At 38.6% G+C, this 26,313-nt stretch overlaps 1 protein-coding gene across 2 annotated transcripts in view; it reads left to right on the top strand.

Moving 5' to 3' along the window:
- Positions 1–26,313, top strand: part of PLS1 (plastin 1) — a 113,273-nt gene that overhangs the window by 31,582 nt on the left and 55,378 nt on the right. Inside the window, exon 2 of one of the 2 annotated variants that reach the window (XM_058551689.1) lies at positions 24,679–24,833. The exons of the other annotated variant lie outside the window; for it this stretch is intronic. The gene's annotated coding sequence lies outside the window, so the exon portion shown is untranslated. The remainder of the gene's footprint in view (positions 1–24,678; positions 24,834–26,313) is intronic. 2 annotated transcript variants of the gene reach the window in all.

The raw sequence follows: 26,313 nt of genomic DNA, 5'->3' as shown, positions 1-26,313 counted from the left end.
AAATGGGAATAAAATAATATGAGAAAACAGATAATAGTACTACAGTATATATATACATATATATTATTATTATTTTCGGTTCAGCTTAACTCACTGAATTGATGTGAGAGTCAAATGCAATAATATACGTGAAAGTGCTATATAAATTAGAAAGCTCTTAAGTGTGAGACTTACTTCTCTTGATAATGGCACATGGTCCTTACAATATCATGGTGGTCTTCCTTGGTCTTTGGTTTTAGGCCATGAAGAATCAGTTTCAAACTTATTATTTCTTTCACAAAGTTTAGGTCATTATTATTAGTTAAGAATGAAATCTCTAGTGAATTTGCCCTGACGAAACAGACTTACAGGAAAAATCCATCACATTAAGACACGCAAACCAAAAACATTAGATCAGCGAATTAGTGTTATTTTAAGATACTAAAATTAACTAAAGTAAAATTTTCTAAGATTGCAAAAGCTGAGTAGGGTCAGACTAACTCTGTAAGCAGAATGATTAAATTCCCTTGTGGCGGGTCCAGAGTACCTTCCTGGGCCCACCCTTATATGGAGTAGTGGAAACGTGGACCTTGACACCGTTGTTTGAATTATATGACTCTGGTGCTTACCAGCTGAATGATATTGGGCAAGTTACTTAACCTTAGTGAGCTTGAGTTTCTTTGTCAGTAAAAATAGATATAACTACTACTTTTGGGGGTTGTTTTAAGGATTAGAGATAATTTATATAAAGTGCCTGGCACATAGTAGCTTCTCTTCGTATGGTAGATATTATCAACTTTAAAAAAAGTGTACTCTTAATTCCATGTTTGCATTCCTGTGTCCAGGCATGTCTATTTTAGCCCCGATTCATCATTTAGCCTTTCATTCCAGGAGCTCTTTATTTAAGCCTGAGAACAAATCCTGACACACTTAAGCTTTTCTTCTGTATTCGCAAACTGAAATGTTAATTTAGGAGAGTTCCTACATAATTTGCTTTAAAAACAGGTTTTCTGCAATTTTTCTTAAAACCAAATGAAGAAGATGGTTAAGGAAAGAAGGACCACTGTTTACACTTGTAGGATGTGCCCTAATGTAATATTATTCTTTTTAAATTTTCGTTCATATTTTTATTGTGAAATAATGAAACATGCAAAAGAATAGTGAGAATAATATAATATACACTCATATTTTCTCTACCTAGATTTAAGAAATGTCAGCAATTTGCCGTTTATTTTATGCATCAGTTCTTTATTTTCTGCAAGAAGTAAAACATTAGAGATATGACTGAAGGCCTTCCCCCATTTTAATCCCTTCCGTCGCCAACAGACCTGAAGTTGGCGTGTGTTATTCTTCCCACTCATCTTTCTGTATTTTTCCGTTAACATTTTCCATTAATAATTTAATAATATAAAGTATTATTTATTTTTTTCCTGTGCTATTTATTTATTTATTTTTTGTTTATTGGGGTAACATTGGTTTATAACATTGTATAAATTTCAGGTGTACATCATTATACTTCTCTTTCTGCGTGGATTACATCATGTTCTCATGTTCACCACCCAAATACTAATTACAATCCATCACCACACACATGTGCCTAATTATCCTTTTCACCCTCCTCCCTCCCCCCTTCCCCTCTGGTAACCACCAATCCAATCTCTGTCTCTATGTGTTTGTTTGTTGTTGTTATTATCTACTACTTAATGAGTGAGATCATACGGTATTTGACCTTCTCCCTCTGACTTATTTCATAAAATATTATTTTAAATGTTTTAAAATTTTCACAAATATCTGCTATGTACTTTTCTCATTAACATACATTTCCAAGATTTTCTCTTGTTAATACAAATATCTACTTTATTTTAACTATTGTGTGGTATTTCACTAAATGAATATTGTATAATTATCTAGTCACCTGATGATCGAATTCAGGTTGTTTCCAATTTTTTGATACTATAAACAATACTGTGCTTTTACCTGTATTTTGGTATATTTGTACAAGAGTTTCTCTGGGATCAATTCCTAGAAGTGGAATTGTGGGTCGTAGAATTTACACATCTTCACCTCATCCGGATACACCACTTTGGAGAACAATGTGGCAATAAGGGCTTCTGATTCCTTATATTCTCTCCAGCACTTGGTGTTACCATCAGTTTCATTTTTGGCAACCTGATGGGTTTAAGGTATTAGGTCATTGTTTTTATTTGCTTTTCCCATTTTGTGTAGCTATTAATGTTTAAAATCGATAGCAAAACTCCATTAGAAAAATTGTACATGTATCTAGCTATGTATATATACATGAATATTGGTAAATTAAAATATTCCGAAAGGGTACCTCCCAAGTACTGCAGTTGTTTTAGATTTTTATACTGAGCATGAAATATTTTCTAATTTATAAACATAAAAAATTTAAACGTATGGTTTAAACTTTTGCTTCTGGCCAAGATGGATTACCAGGGGCTCAATTTACCCTCCTGCCTGAAACAACCAAAAAAACAAAAGACAAACTGGACATGATATATGAAGTAATTTTTAAAAACACTGAAAATCAGGCAGAAAAGGACAGTGATCTTTGAGAGATGGGAAATAAACAGGGTGAGCCCTACAACTGCCTCATTTACAGCCTTGAGAGTTTTCTGGCTGCAACTCGGGGAGGGGATGATGAGTATAGAAGGGCTTTAGAGGTGAGAACACGGGGAGACAAAGGCAGCCAGAGCTCACAGTACACACGCAGAAAAGAGAGAACTCCACAGATCTGGAGAGGGTCCTCCTCAAGTATTCAGCAGAATTCTGATCACTGCACGTGAGCAAGGAAACTACCCAGAGGCCTGGGCAAGAACCACCTGAGAGGATTAAAAAGAAAAATACTTGGCATTCACACCAAGACAAAAATAGTGCCTGTTCCCATCAGCCAGACTGAAGAAAAAGTAATAATTTACAGGGTATTGGATAGAGTACTCAGAAGCATCTCGCCTCAATAGTGGAGAATAATTAACCCTTAAAGCATGGGTTCTCAGTCTCAGCTCTATAGAAATTTTGGACTGGATAACTCTTGGTTGTAAGGGGATCTCCTGTGCATTGTAGCATGTTTAACAGCATCCCTGCCTCAACACGTTCCTCCTCAGTCGTGATAGTCAGAAATGTCTCTAGACATTGCCAGATGTCTTCTGGGAAGCACAGTCATTTCCTGTTGAGAACTGTAGCCCTAGACTAAACTCTGCTCTGGTCTTGCCTAACAAAACTTAAAAGCAAGACCTGAAAGGATCAGACTCTTTCCAAGTAATTTAACTGCATCTGAGAACAAAGATCAAGAGTAGTTGTAGGGCAGGTTTGCAGAAATAGGAAAAAAAAAAATCCAAAAATTCATATGGAATTTCAAGGGATACCGAGTAGCCAAAACAATTGAAAAAGAAAGACAAAGTTGGAGACCTCACACTTCCTGATTTTAAAACTTACTACAAAGCAACAGTAATCAAAATGGTATGGTACTGACATATAGACCAAGGGAACAGAAGAGAGAGTCCAGAAATAAACCCTTGTGTTTTTGGCCAAATGATTTTCAACAAGGATCCCGAGGCTACACAATGAGGAAAAGAGAGTCTCTTCAACAGATGGCATTGGGAAAACTGGATATCCACATGCAAAAGCATGAAGTTGGAGTCTTACTTTACACCATATAGCAAAATTAACTTAAAATGGATCAAAGACCTAAAAGTAAGACCTAAAACTGTAAAATTCCTAGAAAAAAACATAGGGGAAAAGCTTCAGGACATTGCATTTGGCAATGATTTCTTGGATGTGATGCCAAAAGCACAAACAACAAAAGCAAAAATAGACAAATGACACTACATCAAACTTAAAAACTTACGTAAGTCAAAGGAAACAATCAACAGAGTGAAAAGGCAACCTACAGAATGGGAGAAAATACTTGCAAATAATATAGCTGATAAGAGGTTAATATCTAGAATATGTAAGGAACATCTACCACTCAACAACAAAAAAACCTGAGTAACCCAGTTCAAAGATGGGCAAAGGACTTGAATCAACAATTCTCCAAAGAAGATCTACAAATGGCCAACAAGCATATGAAAAGATGCTAAACATCATTAATCATAAGAGAAATGCAAATTAAATCCACAATGAGATATCACCTCAGACTCATTAGGATGACCAATATCAAAGGAACAGAAAATAAGCAATGTTGGTGAGGATGTGGTGAAGTTGGAATCCTTGTGCACTGCTGGTGGGAATGTAAAATGGGGCAGCCATTATGGAAAACAGTATGATTCCTCAAAAAATAAAAAATAGAATTACCATATGATCCAGCTATCCCACTTCTGGATATATATTGAAAAGAATTCAAAGCACTACCTCAAAGAGATATTTGTATACCCATGTTCATTGCAGCATTATTCACAGTAGTCAAAAGGTGGAAGCAGTCCAAATGTCCATCAACAGATGAATGGATAAAAAAATGTAGGTATATAGATACAATGAAATATTATGCACCTTGAAGGAAATCCTGTTACATACTACAGCATGGATGTACCTCAAGGACATTATGTTAAGAGAAATAGGCCAGTCACAAAAGGACAGGTAGTGTATGATTCAACTCATATGAAATATTTAACATAGTCAAAATCGTAGAAAGATGGTTGCCAAGGGCTGGAAGAGGGGAGCACTAGAGTTTAATGGAGATAGAGTATCAGTTTTGCAAGATGAAAAAATTGTAGATATCTGGTGAATATATTTAACACTACTAAACTGTAAACTTAAATATGGTTGGTGTGGTAAATTTAAGGTTATGTGTTTTTATCATAGTAAAAAAAAAAGAATAATTATAGGGATGTAAAAATATCAATTACTCAACAAAGTAAACTTTATAGTATCTGTCATTCAATCAAAAAATACCAGGCATGCAAAGAAGCAGGAAAATATGACCCATAATGAGAGGAGGAAAATCTATAAACCAGAAATGACCTAGAACTAACATAGATATTAGAATTATCAGACAATGGCATTAAAACAATTATTACACCTGTCTTCCATATGCTTAAAAGAGTTAAGTGGAGAGACAGAAAATATTTTAAAAGACCCAAAGTGAACCTCTAGAGGTAAAAACTATAACATCTGAGATCAACAATATACTGGATGGGTTTAAGGGCAGATTAGACATCGTAGAAGAAAACAATAGTGATCTTGAAGACGTAGCGATAGAAACCATCCAAAATGAAAGAGAGAAAAGAATTACAAAAAAATTAAAAATATCATCAGTGATTTATGGGACAACTTCAAGTGACCCAATATACATGTATTTAGAGTCCCTGAAGGAGAATGGGGAACAGAAAAATATTTGAAGAAATCATGGTTAAAACATTTCCAAATTTGATGAAAAGTAAAAACCTGCAGAGCTAAGAAGCTCAGTTAACGCACACAAAAGATACATGAGGAAAACCACATCAAAGCACGTTGTAGTTAAATTGCTCAAAGCCAATGAAAGGATAAAATCTGAAAAGAAGCAAAAGAAAAAAGACATATTACATACAGAGGAAAAAAGGTAAAGATGATGTAAATTTCTTGTTGAAAACAATGCACATAAGACAGTGGAAGAACATTATTAAAGTACTGAAAGAAAAACTGTCAACCTAGAATTCTACCCCCCACAAAAAACATCTTTCAAAAACAAAGATGAAATAAAGACTTTTCAGACATGTAAAAAGTGAAAAAATTCATCACCAGCAGACCCACACTGCAAGAAATATTACAGGAAGTCCTTCAGGCAGAAAGAAAATGATACCTTATGAAAATATAGATCTGTACAAAGGAATGAAGAGCACCAGAAATAGTATTATATAGGTAAACTTATAAGTATACTTATATAAGTATATAAGATTTTTTTATTATTATTTAAATCTCTTTAAAAGATAATTGTTTAAATAAAAATAGTAAAATGTAGTGTGGATTTTATAACATACATAAAATGTATAACAAAAATAGCATAAAGGACAGGAGGGGAGAAATGGAAGTATACTGTTGTAACGTTCTTATACGTGAAATGGTATAATATCACTTGAAGATAAGCTGTGATAAGTTAAAGATGTATGGTACGTATAAACCCTAAAGCAACCACTAAAATAACAGAGTTAAGCCAAGAAGGAAGACAAAATGGAATTATAAATAATATGTGAGTAATCCAAAAGAAGACAGAAAAAGAGAAAGGAAACAAAGAACAGATGGGACAATAGCAAGATGAGAGACTTAAAACTTTTTTTTTTTTTTAAAGATTTTATTTATTTATCTCCCCCCCGCCAAAGCCCCAGTAGATAGTTGTATGTCATAGCTGCACGTCCTTCTAGTTGCTGTATGTGGGACGCGGCCTCAGCATGGCCGGGGAAGCGGTGCGTCGGTGCGCACCCGGGATCCGAACCCGGGCCGCCAGTAGCGGAGCGCAAGCACTTAACCGCTAAGCCACCGGGCCGGCCCGAGAGACTTAAAACTTATCCATATCAATAATCACGTTAAAGGTTAATGACCTAAACACCCCAATTAAAAAGCAGGGATAGTCAGATTGGGTGAAAATACAAGACCCAGTTATATGTTGCCTTGAAGAAACAAGTTTTAAATATAAAGACATAGGTTAAAATAATGGGTTTGAAAAAGGTATACCATGGTAATGCTAATCAAAAGAAAGCTGAACTCTGGCTATCTTGACATCAGGCAAAGTAGATTTCAGAGCAAAGACTACTTCTAGGAATAAAGAAGGTCATAATGATGATTCATAATGATAAAGAGGTCACTTCCTATTTACGTACCTGATAGCAGATCTTCAAAATAAATGAATCAAAATTTGATAGAACTGCAGTGAGAAGTAGTTCCACAATTATAGTTGAAGATTTCAATTAAATAGAAGCAGTAGACAGAAATTCAGTAAGGATATAGAAGACTTAAACAACACTGTCATCCAACTTGACCTTATTGATATTTGTGGAACACTCCACCCAACAGCAGCAGAATACACTTTCTTTTAAAGTACACACAGAATGTTTACCAAATTAGATCATATGCTGGGCCATAAGGCAAATCTCAATAAATTTAAAAGGATTCAAGTCAAAGTGTGTTCTCTCATCACAATGGAGTTAAATTAGAAATCAAATTAGAGAAATCCATAAATATTTGGAAACTAAGTAACATACTTCTTAATAACCCAGGGATGAAAGAAGAAGTTAAAAGGAGAATTATTTTGAACAGAATGAAAATGAAAACACAGTATATCAAAATGTGTGGGATGCCACTAAAGCAATGCTTAGGGGAACTTAATGCACTAAACGGCCATATTTGAAAAGAAGAAAGGTCTCAAATCAGTGACTTCACTTTCCTCCTTAAGAAGCTAGGAAAATAAGAGCAAAGTAAACCCAAAAGCAGAATAAAGAAAATAATAATGATCAGAGCAGAAATCAATGAGACAAAAACAGTAGAGAAAAATTAATGAAACCAAAAGCTAGTTTTTGAGATGATCAGTAAAATTGATAAACATCTAGCCAGACTGATTAGAAAAAAAAGACGACAAATATCAATGTATGGAATGAGAGAGGTGACACCACTACAGACTCTACAGATATTAAAAGGAAAATAAGGAAATATATTGAACAACTTCATGCCAATACATTTGATGACTTAGATGAAATGGACAAATTCCTCAAAGCTTACTCAAGAAGAAATAGATAACGTGAATAGTCCTATATCTATTAATGAAATTGAATTTGTAGTTAAAAACCCCACAAAGAAAACTCCAAGCCTAGATGGCTTCTAATGAACATTTAAGGAACAAATAATACCAATTCTATACAAACTCCCCCAGGCAAATAGGAAAGAATACTTCCCAACTCATTAATGAGGCCAAAACTATTCTGATGCCAAAACCAGACAAAGAAATTACAAGAGAACTACAGAATAAGCATTTACTAAAGAAAAATGAAAGCATATGTCCATACACAGACATTTTTTTTGGTGAGGAAGATTAGCCCTGAGCTAACATTTGTGCCCATCTTCTATTTTGTATATGGGATGCTGCCACAGCATGGCTTGATGAGTGCCTGGGATTTGAACCTGAGAGCACACAAACTTAACCACTATGCTGCCGGGCTGGCCCCCATACACAGACTTTTATACATATGTTCATAGCAGCTCTTTTCTAGTAGCCAAAATCTGTAAACAACCTAAATGTCTTTGTCTTTGTGATTTGTCCATACAAAGGACTGCTACTCAGGAATATAAAGGAATGAACTATTAAAACACACAGCAACATAGATAAATCTAAAAATATTTATGCCGAGTAAAAGAAGCCAGAAGAAAAGAGTCTGTATTCATGATTCTGTTTATGTGAAACTCTAGAAAATGCAAACTAATCAATAGTGACATTAAACCCATCAGTGGTTTAATGGAGAAGGGAGAGATGGGAGGCAGGCATTACAAAGGAGCATGAGGAAACTTATGGGGGTGTTATGTTCACTATCTTGATTATAGTGATGGTTTCAGGTGTGTATAGTGTGTCAAAACTTTTCAAATTTTGTATTTTCAATATGTGCAGTTTAGTGTATGTAAATTATGCCTTAAAGCTGTTAAAAATAAATGTATAGTTTACAAAAGATGTTCATGAAAAGTTGAATATGGGGGAAGACTTACAAAGCAATATTTAAAAGGAAATAGTTTTATGTATAAATTATATTTAAAAAACATTTGAAAAGCCTATGTAAGTGTAGTCCAAAAAATTAACTGTAGTTTTCAAATGTGTATGTTCAGTATATAGAATTAAATACAGAAAAAGAACAAAGGTGAAAGTTAAAGATTATCCAAAATCCCATCACTGTGCTATTACTTTTTATCCGTAGGTAAACATCATCCCAGATATCTCTGCATATTATAAAATATGGAGCTGCTTTAAATGCCCAAACTCCATCTTTCTCCATTCTTTTTCCCTCCCCTCACCCTCCTGCTGTCTCCACTCCCCAAGAGGCTGTCCAGCCTTATCAGAATATCTAATCAGATGCAATTAGCATATCAAGTGTGAATATAGGAGGCCAGGACACCTCTCTCCCTCAGCCTTCCTCCCTGTCTGCCCACTTCACCTGAGATTCTGAAATTCCTTTAAAGAGAATAAAGCTTTTTATTCTACAATTAAGAAAATAGTTTTAACCTTATAATCCCCTGGAAGAGGCAATAAATGAATGCCTGGCGTTTCACATATGCTCTCCCTTCTGATTTTGACAACCCTGTGAGGTAGGTATTATTACTTCCAGTATTACAAATGAAGTCCAGAGAGGTCAGATACCCAAGATCATACAGCTGGTAAGATATAAAGCCAGTATTGCGTCCTGGATTTGTCAGGTTTCAAAGCTCAGTGGAAGGCAAGAGGCACAGGGTGCTGAGAAGAAAGCTGGGGCTGCTGCCCTGAGTTAGGGCAGAAATGCTTGCTCGAAGGTTTGGCATTGACCACAACCCATGGCCCACTTAACTGGTCTGTAAGCACTGTCTTTGGAACACAGGGACACAGTGATATTTTAGGGCTGGCAGAAATACGCCTGCTTTAAAAAGACTGCCTGGGTTTGGTGTTGAGTATATGTGTTCAACTCTAGCCATACCATCTGTGTCTTTGAAGCTCATTTTGGAATGTAATGATATACTACCTTGTATTATATTTGATTTTTTTTTTTTTTTTTTTTTTTTGCTGAGGAAGATTTGCCCTGAGTTAACATCTCTTGCCAGTCTTCCTCTATTTCGTATGGGGGTCGCCACCACAGCATGGCCGCCGACAGATGAGTGGTATAGTTCCGCGCCCAGGAACTGAACCCAGGCCACCAAAGCAGAGAGCACCGAACTTAACCACCAGGCCACCAGAGCTGGCCCCTATATTTGTTTTTTTAACCCTCTGTAGCAAGGATGAATTCTCAGGCCTCAAAATTTAGGTGTGTAGGAAACATCTTTATTTTTCTATGACAACATAGTTTCTATCATCAGTACCCATATAGTGGAAGACTTTTCTAGTCATACAGGGTGGAACTCAGTATTTAAGGCTGAACTCAGTTGTCTTCCCTGGGTAGTATTTAAGTTTTCAGGAATTTCATCGTGTCGTGGCATGGGTATGAGAGTAAGGAGTTTAGTTCAGGGGTGTTGTTTCCCTGACACTGGCTTCTGCTGAGACTAAGGTTCCTGTGTAGTCCCTGGGTGTGGATGTCTCTCCCTGCTGATGTCTGCTGAGCTATCTGAATTCCCACTTGGTCTGTGGTCCATGTGGTACCCCTTCATTCAGACTCCGAAACCCCTTCAAATCTACCCCGTTTCGTAGTTGAATGGTGGAGGGTATGGGGTAGGGGGGTTGTAAAACAGTAAGTTACTATTTAGCAATTTCACCCATTGTACTTGAGATATCATGTTGTCTCTCCCCAGTTCCCACTTCTCCCCGGAACGCTTTTTGGATCATTAGGGTATTCGGAAGCTTCTCCCTCTTCTCTTAATTCTGTGTCCAGACCACACCATCTACCCTGTGACGCCTTTTGTAACATCTTAAAGATGATCTTAATATCTTTTAACATTTTTTCTGCTAATGTTATTGATTACATGCGTGACATTAACATTGCTATGTAACTTTCTATTTGTGTTTCTTACATCCCACCCAACTAGTTTGTGAGCTCCTGGAACACCTAGACCAGATATTAAACATCTTGATGCCCTTCACAGTGCGTAGCCTTGGGCTGAATGCCAGTTGGTCCTCAGTAAATATTGGCTGAATGAGTAAATGAATGAATTTAAACTTTCTGAGAACAGAGAATAGATCTAATGTTTCTTTTATATCTCCTTACCATAGTGTTGAACACTGAGCAGTCATAAAATATTTACTTAATTTAATTGAATTGAGTCATTTTATGTTACTTTTTCAACATGTATTTCCAGTGCCCAAGGAAGCCTAGAAAAACCATGTCTGCTACAGACTGCTCATTGAAAATGCTGTAAGGTATTGATTAAAATCAGCTGGGAGAATTGTATAGCATAGGGAAGATAAAATGAGTGTATTACATACATGGTGTGTCAGAGATAGGAAACAATACAAAGCCAGAAAAATGAAAGACCCGGCCAAAAATATTTTTGATTCCAATTGTTCAAGAGAATGTAAGCAAACAGTGAGTAGATGAATTGAATTCACCTCTCTGAGACTGAGGGAGAAAAACTACACTGAGCAGATGATTCCCCTGAGCTTATACTTGGTAGGGTTTTAATGATTTTCTACACTTGCATCCATACAACAAGTTTTTATCAAACATCAACTATGGGTAGGCAGTGTGTTGTATACTCAGTATTCAGAGATGATCTGAGAAAAGGTGTTTCTTATATCCCAAAATGTGTAGTCCTTGATGGAGGGAGGATGGACAGAAAATACAGTATGCAAAATTAACCAGAGTGTTGAATGACTTTCTTTGGCATTATTACTGAGGGACACAGCTGCTTAGCCTGAGGGAGTTGCGAAAGACACCACGGGAGAATGGTATTTGACCTGGGTCTGGAATGATTACCAGGCATTTGCTTGGTAAGGAAAGGATGAAGGGGATTCTAGGAAAAGGGCGTGTCTGGAGGGTTGGTATTAAGGAAGAGCTAACGCACACGATCTGCTGATTGCTCAGTATGGCTGGAACATGTGGTGCGGGCAGGGGTGTGTCTGATGATGTGGGTTTGGCTAGGTTGTAGAGGCATTCCATTAGATACTAGTTTGGATTTATTCTAATACATCAAGGTTTATCCCCTCCGCTTTTCAAAATCATTTTTAACTGTCATGTAGGAATGGCTAAATGAGAATCTTCACTTTTTTTCTTCCTTTTCTTCATCTCTTGTCTGTTATAAAAGTAATATATGGTCATTGTGGAAAATATACAACTATATAGAAAAAATTAAATCATCTATAATCTCACCCCCCTCACCTCCAAAATAGCTTATCATTTTTATATATAATATCTCCTATTCATTTTTTAAAATATACGGTTTTTAAAATTATGTCCTGTTTTTTGCTCATGAATGAATTTTTTTTTTATCTCTGAACATTTCAGATATATTTATTTCAAAGTCTCTTTGATGATTCCCAGTTTGAAACTCTCGTACTGACTTCTGTGGTGATGGATTCTTATAGATTTGTAAGTTTTGTCGGGGAGATCATTTTCAGAGCATTTTCTTCAGCTGGAGTTCAGTGTATACCCTAGATGGTGGAAGTCTTCCTATGGGGCAGCGTTGCTTCTGCCTCTGCCAGATCCCGGATGGTTTCATTGGTTTCTTGGGTTCCTGCAGTGGGGGGAGGTGAATTCAGGCCCCACACTCACACCCAGGTTAGATTTGGGGTTCTGATTTCTCATGGATGCCTTTTTACTCACCATAGTCGATGGTGAGCATCCCTCTTTACCGAGAGGCTTGCCCCTTCCTGCTTTCCAGCTTTATGTTCTACTTCCAGGTTTCTGCTGTGTTCAAGGCCTGAGGTTTCAACTCCTGTCTCTTGAGATGGGACTGTGGGACTGCCCTTGCCTGATTTCCCACCTCATTTCTGGTACCAGAAGATTTCTTTTGCTTGCTTAGGGCTCAGATACCTGTTGAAAAAATGTAAAGATTTATCTTTTATCCAACACTTCTATGTGTTTGAAGCAGGAGGAGGAACTTACCTTATCACCTCTATCATCTTGACGATCCACTCTTTTTTCTGTGCATAGATATATGCTTTAAACAAAGTTGGAAATATATTACACATATAGATAATCTCTTTTTTTAACCTGATAATATATTGTGAATTTTTTCTCCTATTCTTTGAGACATGATTTTTAATGACTGCCTGACATTCCTTTTATAAGAGTATACCATATTTTATTAAAGTCCTCTATTTTTAGAAATTTAGGATGTTTTAGTTTTTCCATTATTGTGAGTAATGAGGAAATGAACATATTTATACCAGTATCTTTCTGCTCGTTTCAGATTGTTTCTGTAGAATAATTTCTACAAGTGGAGTTCTTTTCATCAACACATTTGAGACTTTTGATTCTGTTGCTAAATTGTCCTACAGAAAATGTTTCAGTTTACACCTCACCAGTGAGATCTGTCAGTTTGTACTGCATAAAGTGGATCTGTATGTTTCCTGGAACCATTACGCCAACTGATTCTTACTTTCTTAAAACTATGGTTGCTAATTTTCTGGGCAAAACAATGGTATTTCATTATTATTTTAATTTCCATCTGGTTTAATGGCTGATGAAAGAAATATTTTGAGTAGGTCAGTGATTTTTTAGTTTAGAAAATTTTCTTAAACAGTCATATGGAGCTTGTGTCGCTACTAAGTTGTCCTCTTTTGTGATTTGCTATTCTCCTACTGTCTTCTAAGGAAGTTGGATCTGTAGGTGGAAGTTGTGTTTGGTGATGGGGTGATGGGTGAAAGGGTACAAATTGTAGAAGCTGAAGAAAGAGCTGAATTGCTCAGTGTAAGAAAAGTGATTGGGGGCCGGCCCCGTGGCTTAGCTGTTAAGTGCGCGGTGCTCCGCTGCTGGTGGCCCGGGTTCGGATCCCGGGCGCGCACCGACGCACCGCTTCTCCGGCCATGCTGAGGCCGCGTCCCACCTACAGCAACTAGAAGGATGTGCAGCTATGACATACAACTATCTACTGGGGCTTTAAGGGGAAAAAAATAAATAAATAAAATCTTTAAAAAAAAAAAAAAAAGAAAAGTGATTGGCATGGGGGTTGAGGAAAGAAAGGTCTTAGAGGATGGCAGGCTGAAGCCCAGAGAGGATGGCAGTCCAGAGTGCTGGACTAAGACAGTGACAACTAAAGATAGAGAGGAGGGGGGCATTCCAGAATTCAGAGGTAGGATTTGCTGGTGAGTTATGGGTTTTGGTGGGGAGAGGGTAATGGAGTGAAGATAACTTTGAGGCTTACAGCTCGGGAGACTGCATACATGGGAAATGTTCCAGATGACTGGGACTGCCCTTGGGAGGAAAAGTCACTGTTTCCAGGCTTGTCATTGGGGGGCGTGGATGCTAGTGCTTTTGAATGGATGACATGGGCCAGCAAGGGGAAGCATCTCTCTTGCTCACTGCTGACAAAAGGGGTCTTTCCCATTGTTCCTGTTCTCATATAAAGTCTAGGGTCCTGGTATAGCTCAGAGAGTGGAACGGGATCTATATAACAACTAGTGTTGGTCTTCTCAAGTGATCATATTGAATTTACTTTGATTTAATTCAGGAAAATAAGGAATATAATCTGAGCGTTGTAGAAATTTTATACCTTTACAGCATTAATTTTGTTATTCAAATTTTCTATCTCCTTATTTGCTTTTGACTAATTAAACTGTCACTAGTTAACATCTCCTACAGTAGTTGTGCTCTTGTTAATTTCTTCTTTTATTTCTAAAGCTCTACAAACTGTGGCATATAAGCATCAGTGCCTGTGTGTCTTAATTTTGACTATATTTTTCTGTAGTGGTTTTTGCTTTGAGTTCTCTTTTGATGTAAATACTCTTACCTAGCATTGTCAAAGATGTGTTCTGGAACTCTGAGCACATCATTTTACCCCTCAGTCTAGATGCCAGTTCTCTCATCTGTGGAGTGAGAAGTGTGGACTGGTTTTTATAAATGTTATAAATCATTAAATTTCATTGTGTCTTAATTTCTTTATTGGGATCCCTGTGTCTAGTAATGAGGTAATGGATGTGGACCTGCCTTGGAAAGTATAAAATCCTTGATAAACATAAAGTGCTGTTATTGATTTTTGATTATTGATCCCAAGATTCTGGAGAGAGAAAATTTCCAAAGCTGGTAATGTGTACTGCTTCCTTTTATTCTCCAGTAGCAAAAGGTACAGATACTCATAGTTTTTGGGCACATATTGAGTTGCACTAAGAGGGCATCCATCTCTTGTGAGTAGGAAAACACTCTAGCCTGTTGTGTTTGGCTGGTAGAATCCTTCAGAGATAGTATGCAGACGGTTGGAAGAATGATGAAACTATATAGTTTTGTTAACTAGTTGTACTCTTTAAGAAAACTGTGGCAATAGTTTGATAGTTGTTAATTCTTTGTTGTAGGGCATTCTTTGCAATTGTTTAAAAATATTTTTTGATACTAATGATTTTTATCCAAAATTTATAGAAACTTAGGATTTTAGGAAAGATTTCTATGATCATTGAAAAAACACACACGTATATGGTGTGTATAATTCCTTCCTTTGCCAGTTATTTAAGAGGGTCAGTGTTGGGTTCTGTAGGTTGTAAAATAAAGTACCTCAGAGTTTCAACTCCTGAAAACACTGTTTTTTGTTTTTTTAAGAGGGAAGAGCCAATGGTCCTCTTTTTTGAGGAAGATTGGCCCTGAGCTAACATCTGTTGCCAATCTTCCTCTTTTTCTTTTTTCTCCCCATAAGCCCCAGTACATAGTTGTATATCCTAGTTGTAGGTCCTTCTAGTTCTTCTATGTGGAACGCCGCCTCAGCGTGGCTTGATGAGCGGTGAGTAGGTCCGCACCCGGGATCCGAACTGGCGAACCCCAGGCCGCCAAAACAGAATGCGCGAACTTAACCGCTACGCCACCGGGCCAGGCCCTGAAAACACTGTTTTAATTTAGCTACATAAAAGGTGAAAAACAAGTTTAAACCAGTGTGTGTTTTGGAGGTTAAAGTTCAAACCCTGACATGGAAGCACCCTGGCTAGGACTCCTCTGCTCGCTTGGACACAAGTTGGACCAGAATGTCTGCATTGCTGTGAATCATTTACGTAGAAATTCTTGGCTGGAAACGGGGGAAAGGGGGTTATAAACTGGGAGGTAATGCCCGGGTTATTCCAGAGCACTTGGAAGTGACTCACAGCTTCCTGTCCTCTGACAGCTCTTTGGTGTTGGTATTGAGGCATTCATTCTGAATGAGATACTTGACATTATAGGCAGTTACAATCTGGGCAATTATCTCCCTAAGGTATAATTTCCTGTGACTAAATAATACATAGAAAATAGGAACAAGGTACTTTTCCAGATGCAAAAAAAAGTGATGTAAAATAATTCATATCATTCCCACAAAGCACATTTAAATCCTTCCATCCATTCCCTGAGTTTCTATTAAGACAGATCATACTGTGTCCACACTTCATCCTAACCATTCTGTACTGGAAAGTCAGGTTCTCAGGGAGCTTCTAACAGGAAATGGTCGCCAGGTGTGTAACTTGAGATACAGGGATGGAAGTGGATGTATGGAGACCACCACTGTGAGAGCAGTATATAATTAAGGGTAAGGACTTGGCAAACTCCCTGGGCTTGGAACCCAGCTCTGGCATTTGTTGTGAAGTTTTGACCTCAATTTTTTTACCTGTAAAATGAGAATTGTAGTATTACCAACCTCATCGAGTTGCTGTGAGGATTAAGTGAGATAATATACGTACCACTTAGAACAGTGCTTGGCCTATGGTGAGCACCCATGAATGTTTATTATTGTTAAAGGGGTAGGGAAATCTCCCTTGCCTTGTTTGGACTGCCATTCTGGTGCTATGTTTTGTGTTTTTTGGCAGGAGAGTTTGGGGGAGATTTTGTGTTTGTTTATAAGACCTTCAGTGTTTTTGATTGGGTGAGATGAATTCAGGTCAGGAGAAGACTGTTAGGCTGCCATGATTGTATTTGCTTGGGAATCAGATTTAAACCTTTGTCTTTGTTTCATGTAAACATAGAGACTGTGCAGAAGGCAAATGAACCTAGGACAAAGAGATTCTCTACAGCCTTAGGTTTTATCTTCCTGCTGTCCCCTGACCACGGGGATGGGCATGTGGCCTGAGCTCTGCTAACATCCTGGGCATTAGGCTGTCATCCACAGGTGGTGGCGGTTGAGGTATCTGGAGACAGCACTCTAAAGTGGCACATCATAGTTTCCCCTGTGGAGCTCCTTAGAGCTGCCTGGCACCTGGCCTTCCAGAGTCTGCTTGTTTAGCCCTCCCTAGATTCTTTGAGCCAACCCCCAGTGTCCTTCCAATGCATTCCTTTTTTGGCAAATTTTGCCAGAGTCAGTTTTTGTTGCTTACAATCAAAATATGTTAACTGGCACAAATACCAAGTAGGTAGGTTAAATGTTTCCATTGTCAGTAGATAAGGGGACACAGATGAAGCCAAGAGTCTTGACAGTTATAGAAAATTTTTCCTTAGAAAGTATGGCTTGGAGTGAGAATATCACTTGTCTTCTGAAGTGCATAAGAAGTGAATTGTTGCCCTATTTGAACAGAAAAAGGAAGAGTCTTTCGGCTGGCCAGCACTGGCCTGCTCCAAATACAAGGTGTAGCATGCAGGTGTCTTTGGAGATGGCAGGGTTGTTTTCCATATGTTAGAGATTAAAATTACTAATAGGCAAACGGACTAACAGAAAAATTAAAGGCTTTCAAATGAGTGACACCTTTTGAATAGGATCACTCACCATCATTGTCACTAAGAGATTAAAAGTGGAGTTTTTAACTGTTTATATTGTATTGCATCATCTTATCACCTTGAAATTTTTAAGTTTCTCGAGGGAGTGGTATATCTTACATTTCTTCTATAATTAAAAATTACAAGGTAATGAAAGATGCTGTAATACAATGCAGATACTTAGTTAGGAACCCTGTTTTGTCAGACTGAGTGCTCTGTAGGGAGACCACTGAGAATTTTCTCCCTTAGCTGGGATTTGCATGTTTCTCTCTCTGCCTGTTCATTTTTCAAGGTCCAGCTCAAATGGTACCTTCTCTGTCAAGTCTTCCTTGAATCTTCCAGTCTGAAGATACTTCCTTTCCTACTTATTTCATTCTAGCTTGTATTGTGGTTCTTCTGGAGGTGGCATTCTAGTTCATTTTGAGAGCTGACCCTCCAGTAGGGGCTGTGTGTGGGGCCATGTTGAGAAGGGGTCTGGAGGCCACTCATCGCTTAGTGGGAAAGAGCTGCGATTGGTGAGTGACGTCTCAGTGGGTGAGGGAGGCGTGTGTGTTTGCCATCTCTGTCATCTGTGGTTTAGATTGTAAATTCTTTCAGAGCCAAGGTCATGTGTTAGTCACCATTTGATTGCCTCCAACACTTGGTACAACACCTAGCACCTTAGATGTTCTCAATAAATGTGCTGAAATGAAATGAGAGCAATGAGGAAAGTCATGATGGAATTTGAGCTGTGCCTTGAGGGCAGGTGAAGATTTGGAGGTGAGAGAAGAGAGTTTCTAGGGACGGGAAATGACATGAAGGAAAGTTATGGGACAATCAGGAAGAGGCCTCAGGAGAAAGAGAAGGCCTTTCTCAGATTATAGGGGGAAACATGAATTGTTATAGGGAACGATTAGAGTCTAGAGACATAGGTTTAGCTAAAATTGAGTCCATAATCTGATGAAGGAAATTGTTTGCAATATAGTTTAAAGGAAGAAAAAAAGACAAGAGAAAATTTAGTTGTGTGAGACATCAGCTTCTGGAATATTTTCCTCCTCTAGAATTTAAAAATAGAGAATAATTGGGAGCTTGTGTAATTTTGAACAGCAGTATGATGACATCTGATGAAATTACTGTGAACTGAAAGTCCAAAACAACAATAAAAGCAGCAAATAGATTTGATAAAGAAACCTGTCATTTCTAATGTTCCTACTTAAAGTTTATTTCAGGCCAATTTCTTTGAGAAGCCATAACTACATTAGGTATCTGACCATGTATGAAAACGCTATTATAAGAATGGATGGATGCAGAAATAGAAGTATAATGATGTACACCTGAAATTTATACAATGTTATAAACCAATGTTACTACAATAAACAAAAAATTAAAAAAAAATAAAAAAAAGAATAGATGGAGAGGTTTATTTTTTCAGCCTCATTCATTCCTGAATTCCTGTCTGCCACGCATCTTTCTTGTTCACTTTGTTCTGTGGAAGCACGTTACTGTGCCACACAACAAATTATGGTATGGGTCCTAGTGAGGTCCAGGTACCCCTTTGGAAGTTGAACTAACTTACAGGGACTTGATGCTTGGGGGTGCCTGTTTTTGGTGGGCTCTTATATGAACCTGCAAGTGTCTTAGATGTAGAGTTTTTTACTGTCAGGGATTGGATACATTACTTTTTTTCTCTCTACCTACAGTGCATTAGTAATTTCCTGATTTTAATGATTTGTTGACTTTGAATGTTTATTATTGCAGCTAGATTGCCCTGCCCTGCCTCAAAAAAAGAAGACCTGCCATTTCTCATAATGTGTTACTACTCTGTTTGTCATCTTTAGCTAGAGATGAATTAAGAGAGAAATAGGAAGAATCTTTCTGGATAAAGGGAAGGGAAAAAAGGTACAAAGAAGCCATAGGCCCGGAGGCCTTTAGGCTGTGAACATGATCTCCAGCTGATTGCCATGGGAGGGCCCATAAACTGACTGACCTGTAGTTCACTGATGCTCTGAATTTCTAGGATTAGCTGTGGTGGTGGTAAAATACAAGTTATGACAAAAATAATGCTTCTTATCTAGATGTAAGCTTATTCAGATAATATGATTATGGTTAATTTTCTTTCCCAAATCAAGATGTCCAAGTACTCCCTATGCTTTGAGGAATTGACCCACCTTCCATTTTCTTTTTATAAATTATGTCTGTTATTGCTCTTTGTATATTAGTTTGGACTCTTTGTTGCAAGCAAAAGAAACCCAGTTTAACTGGTGTTTTAAAAGTATTGTTTCAAGTAACTAAAAAAGTATAAAAGCTTTAGCGCAGTGGAATTCAGGACTCAACCCTGCCAGGTCGTGTTTTCTCTTCTCCCGTTGGCTCTGCTTTCTGCCCTGTTGGTTTTGGTTTCATTCTCAGCCCCACGTCCTCTCCTTCTGGGGGCAAGATGGCTGCAGCTGCTCTGGCTTCTATTTCCTCATGAATACTGGCCCGGGGCGTGTTTGAGACTCTCATTACAGACAGTTCCACAAAAGCCTTCTTATGTCTTGTTGGCTCCAATTGGGTTATATACCTATCCCTAAACTGAATCACTGAGGCCAGAGAATGTGATGTGCTGATTGTTTTGGACCTGGAGCTTCACTCAGATGGCGTGGATGGATTACAGGGAACGAGTGAAACTCCAAAACTAAAATTGGTGCTGTTACCAGAAGAGGGGAAATAGTTGTTGGAGAAGAAGACAGAACACGTTGAGGAAATTACACTTGAAGTGTTGATGGGGATGTAACATTCTGTGATAGGAAGGTGGGTAACACTTTTGTGCTGAATTTTCTCAGAGAGCCAGAGCAGTCCTAAAGGGGGGTGAGGCAGGAGAGAGTAGATGGGATGTAAATAATAACTGAGAAGAAAAAGAGCCTGGGATGGTGGGCAGATCCGGTTACCTGAGGTAGGACTCTGTGATTACTGGCTCCTGACCTGCTGGCCCCTCTTCTCTTAGAGGAGCTGACGTTGGAATGTCCCTCGTTGAGATCAGGGATGTGGTGAGTGGTGCATAACTGAGGTTGGGTTTTGGCACATTAAGAGACAAAATGTTTTCTTCTGGCCCTTAGAATGAGCTGATTTGATGGCAGTGCTTCTAGAGAAACACACAACATTTCCACAAGGCCCCTTGGGAGGCTAAGTGAAGTAACTTAGAATTAGGGAGGTGAGGAACCAAAATTAATGGGCCAGAATTCTAGTCTGACATGCATGGTGCCTTATGATAATTCAAATTGTTTGCCAAATTTAAAAATCAAATTTCACGTAAAAATATGGATTTCTGCCTTCCCTATAAAACTCAGAAGATTTGGCAACCATGGGCCTGATTCGTCTTGGCAGCGGTCCCTTGGAATCCAGCAGTGGCTTCCGCTTTCAGAGCCCCGGCTGACATCATAGACACATCAGGAAAAGCATGAAGGCTGGGGAGTCAGATTTGAGGACCTCTTTCCTCATCCAGGACTTCAGGGACCAGGAAGAATTCTCATGGGCTGTGGAAAGGGAGTGTTGCTGAGCTTGGGGCCATGGGGCATCATTGGTCAGCAGGTCCTGAGAAGAGCTGATTTCCGCTTCATAGATTGTGATTTCCTCATCTTACAAGTTAGCTATATTCATTTAGTGTTGAATTTAGAGAGAGCCTGAGGCTTCAGGAAGACACTAAGTCCTCCCCTTTCTTTCACATCTGTAGATGGTTCCAATCACAGTCTTCTATGGATACTCTTGACCTAAGCTTTGATCAGTAAACTCTACCTTACATCTTTTATATATATATATTTAATGCCATTTCCTATTTCTAAACTAAAAAAATTGCTAGGCTTGGCTGGCTAACAAAGGGGCAAAGATTTTCCTACGTGCTGGTACCATTGGAAGCATGGAAGATCCATTAGTGTCCCTGTCTGAGTGGAGCTGAGGGCACAGAGTAGGAGGCAAGCTTTACACATCGTCCCTCTCTGCCTAGGCCATCCCTTCATCACCTCTGCACTTAGAACGTTAAGTGTTTGGGTTTCAAAACTGAGTAGGCACCTGTTTGGTGTTAGTCAGGGATCATGGGGAGAGCTCTGGAGTAAGGGCCTTGTGAGAAGAAATGCATTTTTTTTACATGCTGATTTAACCATTCAGTGAGCAACTCTAACTCTTCACACCAATTCATTCAGTTGCACAAGTCAAATAACATTTGAACCTCTGTAGTTGGGTGACCGAATCCCATACACAAAGTGTAGTGAAGGTCAGAGTTGTGCCGGCAGCTTCCATTTCAATATGATGTCGTTCCTTGGGAAAGTTATTCTTTCCAAGTCCTTCTATATAATTTTTTGTTTTTGTCTGAGTCCATTTCTGGACTCAAAATACTTGTTGACTCACCACATGCTTTTACATTGGTATTCTGGTTTGGGTCATGCCCTCCTCTGACTTATACTTTGCTTTAATGAAGAGACAGTTTTGCCACATAGTGAATCCTTCACATGCTAAATGCTTTTCCAAGAGCTTCTGCTTCTGTTTTCTTCAGACGTCTTTGGTCTCTGTCTCTTTCTCTTATTCTTATTTTCTCTTAAATGCATATGTGTGCATGTGCTTGTGTGCATGCATGTGCAAACACACACACACACTTGAGCCTTCTTTCTCATATTGCCATCCCATATGTTGCAGTTGCCTTGGCTACAATTAGTCCAGAAACTTCCAACCCAGAATCGTGTATGATATAAGCTGAATGACCCCTACAATGAATGATACAGAGTATACAAAGAGGTTTCTTTAAATCCAGATTTAAACAGCAAATGAATTAGGGGATGATTCTAATTTGTTTGTCAAAGAGAAGTAATCATAAGATTACTTTATATCACTTACAAAAAAATCAGTTTTAATTAAACTTCTCAGGCATTTATAGTTGAACCTGATCAGCATTATATTGAGTGTAGTTCTAGAAGAGACTAATTCTTATTCATCTTTAAATCTCCATGCTTAGTCCAGTCAAATAGTAGGTATTTGTTGAATACTTGATGAATGAATTTAAACTCCCTTACTAGGGGCTACATATAGGGGCTTTTAAGTAAATGGACGTAGAAGGGTCTTGGTGGCAACTCTAGCAGCCCCTGAATGCTCAAAAAGCCAACCCCAAGTCAGTTCCCAAGTGTACAAATGCACAGGAATATGATGACCAGGACTGGGGCTGCTCCTGGAGATGACCGACCATGATGGTGGCCCAGGCAGTGAGGCAGCGGGGAGAAGGCGCGTCCTCTCTGCTTCTCTGCTTTGCCAGCAGATTTCCTTGCTTATATATCGGGTGTTTGCACATTCATCTAGGGAAGAATTAAGGCCATATTATTTACTCCTTTGTGAAAGGATTAGGAAAAAGTTGACAAAAATTATTTTGAAAGATTTAGAAAAAACACCAGCTGTAGCCATGTGGGTTCAAAAATTTGAATGCCCTCAAATTAGTCCTTCGCCCCTAAAACTCAGCACAGTGAACAGGTGCTCAGTAACTTGTTGTTGAATGAATAATGAGTAAGTGGGTGAGTGAGTGAAGAGAACTGGTTATTGAGGTGTGGAAAATTTCTTTAGGTCTCTTCACTCATCTATTGGTGGCCCGTTTCCCACAAACCATTGTTGTGTTTGGTCCTTTTTTCACCTTGTACTATCCTTGCTCTGTGAAGAGAAATATGACTGTTAATGAATTTTACTAAACTTTCCCCACATACATAACACAATAAGGGAACATAAAAAGAAGAAACTATGTATCTTTTACCTACAAAGAGCAAGCAGTGAAGTTAGGAAGGTGAATGAGAATAAAATAGCAAAATGTGGCTATTACAAGGCAACACATAATCAAGAATAAATCACTGTATGTGTACTGAATAATGCCTAAGAACCAAGGTAAAGACAGAGGCAATCATGTCTCACACAGGTGGGAAGGAGTTAAGGACACGTAGGGAGTGGCGGCAAGGGACAGACCTCCCTTTAAGAGGTTGCAAAAGAGTCAGTTTGGAACCAGGTGTCACTTCATCCCAAGTGTGTTATACCTGGCTTACCTCTTCATCATGGTACCTAATTATGGTATGTAGGATTGCGCAGACACTTAGGAAGTTATTTTGCTTATTTGAGAATCAAGTTAAATCTTTATAACAATTACCTTTGTTAAGTAGTTTGGGTTTGAAAAATGCAGGCTGTTGGCAATCAAATAGATAGCTTTATAGGAAAGTTTACCTAGCATAGCTGCCCCTTGTAGAGTGAATGAAAAAGCTGAGCTCAGTTCTTTCAGTGCAGAAGGATGCTTAGGAAAAATTTGAATTATATTGTATCCATTTAATAGCTTGCCCTGTTCAAAGGGCAGTCCAGGCTGGTGTGTAGAGTAGGAGACTAATATTTAACAAAGCCAAAAGTATCCTAATTCATACTTATATTAGAGAGTCAGTGGACGTTCCACTTAACTAAAAAAAATCTTATAAAAATTTAACGGTTGATAGGGAATATGAATGTTTGCCTTTTGCAAAACGAATGATGCAGCTCCCTGTTGTGAAATGTGGTTGAAAAAGGAGATTGCTAGAAATACCACAGAAAAATGAGAATATCTTCCAGGTTTTCTTTAAACTAGAAAGAAAACACTTCAATTAATTTATATTTCTTAGCTGTTTATTTTTTCACACGGTGATTTATTCCAGTGGCCTTGCGATCTTTGAACTTATGTTAGAGAGCTGAAAATAGGAAGTAACAGGGAAAGAGGAGAGTTGTAGTGGGAGACAGGAGAATAGTTTGTGAAGAGGAGGAGGAGGGCACAGGACTCCGGTAGAGCTGCTGCTCAGCAGAGGTGTGGGAATGCTCTGGAACCTCTGATCCTAGTCAGTTCTCCAGAGAAACATTATTGAGGCTTTTCTCATACAAGTCAGGTCTGAAAGAAATATCACATTTCTTTATGTTCTTTAAAGCAGCTTCATTTGGACTGAGATGCCTCATCCTGCCTGAATACTGTCCAGTCTTTCTTAGGCCCCTGGAATCTGCCCCTCAGCCTCTGCTGTCCTGAGGTCCGATGCAGAGCAAAGGCTTGGAGGAAGCTCTTCTCTCCTCAGTCGTCAGTCCTCAGTGGCTCCCTGGGAAACAACGTTGGCTCAGTCCTTGGATCCCTCCAGCAGAGGTTCAGCTGCTCCTTGTCTGTCCCTCATCTCTGTCCCCCTGCAGCAGCAGTTCTCCTTGCTGGCGTCCACAGATGTCCCTCCCTCCCTCCCCATCGGGATAACCTCTCCCTTTCTCTGTCTTCCTCATCTAGTGGCTTCTCAGAGGTACCCTCCTCCTGCCGCCCCATTCCCGGGACACCCAGCCTAAGTAAGCCCTAAAGGTTTACGCTTCTACCCAAAGACTGACGGAACCACGGATTCCAGGCCGGTTTTGCTTTCTGTGCTGCCAGAATCACCAAGGCAGGAGGTAGGTAGTGCTTTAATTGGTGGGGTAGGGGGGATGAAGAATAAACACAATTTGATATTTCAATAAATTATTCTGCCACAATAATATTAACTATTTTGATTGTTCCAGACTGAGGTACTTTAAAAACGTTTCTGCAAACCTTGACGGGCTTTGGGAAATTCTCTCCTGTTCAAAACATATTCTTATACCATCTTTATTATTCTTTTTACTATCTGAGTTTCTTTTAATAGTGGTTCATTGCTTTGGATTAAGAAGCATCCTTTTTCTCTTTAAGAATGAAAAAATTTTTATATTATGAATTATTTCAAACAAAAAATACTGAAAAGTACAGAAACAATGTAATCGATATCCATGTACTACTGATCACATTGAACAGATCTTAAAACTTTGCCATAAATTCTTCAAATCTATCTTTAAAGAAAAGTAATAGATCCAGCTCCAGCCCCCAGCTGTGCCCCTGCCTCCCTCTCCATAGACAACAGCTATTCTGAATTTGTTGTGTTTTTCCATGTGTTTTTCAGCTTTACTACATATGTATGGCAACATAAACAAATATAGTATTTTGTGTTTTCATAATTTACAGTAAATGGTATACTGTGTGTATCCTTAAGCAGTTTGCTTTTTTTGTTTACTGTGTTTTTGAGAAACAGATGTAGTTCATTTATTTTACTGTTGTATAAATATTTTGTTGATTAAACAGTAATGTATTTATCCATTATTCTACTAAAGAAGACAGGCATTTGCCCTTAAAATATAAATGTGGTTGGAATAATTGACACTTTAGGGGTTTGTTAGTCATTCATACTGAAGTGTGAAGGAGTCATTCTCCTTTCTTTAAAACTCCTACGATACTGGCAGTGAGAGAATAGGGATGATAATTGAACTGTGTGGAAAATTTGAGAGCTTGGGCACTGGAAACAGATTTGATTTTGAATCTCTTATTTTGCTTTCCTTCCTTGGGCAGGTTACCTAATCTATGTAGGCCTCAAATTTACATTTCAAGGGAGGATGCTTGTTGTATCAGTAGAAGAACAGATGAAAACCTAGTGAGCTCCTGTGTGTGAGGAGGTTAGCATAACCCCGGCCTACTGAAAGCCCTCTGTAAATATTTGCCATTATTTTTTCTATTCCCAGAGAAGAGAAGGTACGGGAAGAAGGGAATTGTGGAGGATAGACTAGGAGGAGAACTGCCTAACCTGGGTCAGTGGCTGCCTCCACTCAGAGTCTACAGTGACCTAGGCGAGGGCTACTGTGGGAGGAGGGAAAATGGAATAGCAAGGAAGCCAAAGCTGTCCCTAAAGACAGCTCTGGTCCCTCCCGGTTGGGAGCGTTGGGGTTGGCAGAAAGGCATCAAAATCTTGTTCTGAGGAGGGCTGTAGAACCCGCCAGTCATAAAGGGCTACTTAGACTAATTTTGGTAAAGCTTTTAAAGGCTCAAAGAAGTTAGAAATTTGAGGGAGGATAAAAGATCAGATCCAGT

The sequence above is a fragment of the Diceros bicornis genome, chromosome 2 (genome assembly GCF_020826845.1).
Source record: "Diceros bicornis minor isolate mBicDic1 chromosome 2, mDicBic1.mat.cur, whole genome shotgun sequence".
NCBI lineage: Eukaryota > Metazoa > Chordata > Mammalia > Perissodactyla > Rhinocerotidae > Diceros > Diceros bicornis.
This window is presented reverse-complemented; position numbering and strand designations above follow the sequence as displayed.